This window comes from Colobus angolensis, unplaced genomic scaffold, assembly GCF_000951035.1.
Source record: "Colobus angolensis palliatus isolate OR3802 unplaced genomic scaffold, Cang.pa_1.0 Scaffold164, whole genome shotgun sequence".
Classification (NCBI taxonomy): Eukaryota; Metazoa; Chordata; class Mammalia; order Primates; family Cercopithecidae; genus Colobus; species Colobus angolensis.
Genome location: NW_012114755.1, coordinates 7,121,931 through 7,123,923, shown reverse-complemented (window position 1 = coordinate 7,123,923; position 1,993 = coordinate 7,121,931). Strand labels below are relative to the sequence as shown.

The following is a 1,993-nucleotide window of genomic DNA, read 5'->3' as shown; positions in this document are numbered from 1 at the left end:
AAGTCAGGAAACAACAGATGCTAGAGAGGATGTGGAGAAATAGGAACACTTTTACACTGTTGGTGGGAGTGTAAATTAGTTCAACCATTGTGGAAAACAGTGTGGCAATTCCTCAATGATCTAGAGCTAGAAATGCCATTTGACCCAGCAATCCCATTACTGGGTATATACCCAAAGGATTATAAATCATGCTACTATAAAGACACAGGCACACGTATGTTTATTGCAGTGCTATACATGCAGTGCTATGGTTTCCAAGCAAAGACTTGGAACCAACCCAAATTCCCATCAATGGTAGACTGGATAAAGGAAATGTGGTGCATATATACCATGGAATATTATGCAGCCATTTTATTATTTTTTTTTAACATGCTTAATTCACTTTGTTTTTCTTGTATAAAAACCCTATGTTGTAGCCACAGCTAGAGCCTGAGTACTCTCCACAGAGCCTCTGGAGTGGGTCTTGACAAGATGATCAAAAAATTCCTGATAGGGAGACTTGGTGAATATACTCTCCTTCCAAAGGTCAGGGTCAAGTAGCTGTAAGTCTTGGAGATGGAATAAAAGGTGGCCTTGGTGAAGTTGCCAAGGGTGGTAGTGCAATCCCTGGCTGAGCTGTATCAGTCAACAATACTGGCCATCAGCAGAAGCTTCTTGGGCACCGGGTTTGAGACAATGCCAGTGCTGCTGGGTGCAGGGATGAGGCACACCAGCACAGAGCCGCAGTGACCTGTCACTTTGCAAGGGACAGTGTGGGTCTTGTTCCTCCAGTAGCCTCTGTGCATGGGGACAGTGGAGAGCTAGGCCAGGATTTTGGCCCATCGGATGGCAGTGGCAACCTCCTTGGAGCATTTAACATCCAGACGGACATGGCCATTGTAGTCCCTGATGGCAGTAAACAGCTTCAACCTTGTGCACAGGCCAGTGCAGGTCTGCTTCTGCACCAGCATAAACTTCAAAACTACATCATTGAGAGAGGCCCCCAGGAAAAGGTCAATGATCTCAGACTCCTTGATGGGCAGAGAGAAGAGGCAGATCTCCTCCAGGGATTTGATCTTCATGTCTTTGACCAGATGGCCCAGATTGATGAACAGCATCGACTCCTATCCTTAGCCTGGTCTCCTTGAACTCTGGGACTTCAGCCCCTGCCTCAGGCCCAACCACCAAGGTGACCCAAGCCCCAGATGCCACTGACAAAGCCTCAGGGGAAGCCACCACGTTTCCCCATCCCAGGGCCCCCAGGGCCTCCAGGCTCCCCCGCTGCACCAGTGTCATCCTGGCATCTGCTGTTTCCTCAGAGAAGCAATTTGATTATTTTAAGTGTTATATATTATACTTCAGCTTTTCTTTTCTGAAATGTACCTATACTTAACACTTGTTTGATAGTCTGTTTAGCCTTTATGCCATACCTAGTATTTTAAAAGTTATTTAGATTGAAAGTAACAGGATAGAAGAAGTTGCCATAATAAGAACTAGAATGGCTAAATTAATGTCAAATCAAATAGACCCTACAATAAGAAATAATTCTAGAGACACAGAGGAAACTTCATAATCATGAAAGTGTCAATCAGAAAAATATAATATTTATAAATTATGTGCAACTATCAACACTGCTCCAAAAATATAATGCACAAACTGACACTATTTGAGAGAAGAAATAGACAATTTAATATCAATTTTTGAGGACTTTGGTATCTCACTATAAATATTTGACAGGATTACTACAGAGAAATTTAGCAAGAATAGGCCTGGCATGGTGGCTCACGCCTATAATCCCAGCACTTTGGGAGCTGAGGCGGGTGAATCATCTGAGGTTAGAAGTTCCAGACCAGCCTGACCAGCAGAGTGAAACCCTGTCTCTAACAAAAATAGAAAAATTAGCCAGGCATGGTGGCAGGCACCTGTAATTCCAGCTACTCAGGAGGCGAGGCAGGAGAAATGCTTGAACCCAGAAGACACAGGTTGCAGTGAGCCAAGATAGGACCATTGTACT

At 44.2% G+C, this 1,993-nt stretch overlaps 1 pseudogene; it reads right to left on the bottom strand.

Annotated features, from left to right (window-relative positions):
* Nucleotides 1-405: 405 nt before the first annotated feature.
* On the bottom strand, nt 406-1,270 carry LOC105508624 (annotated as a pseudogene).
* Between the last annotated feature and the right edge of the window lie 723 nt (nt 1,271-1,993).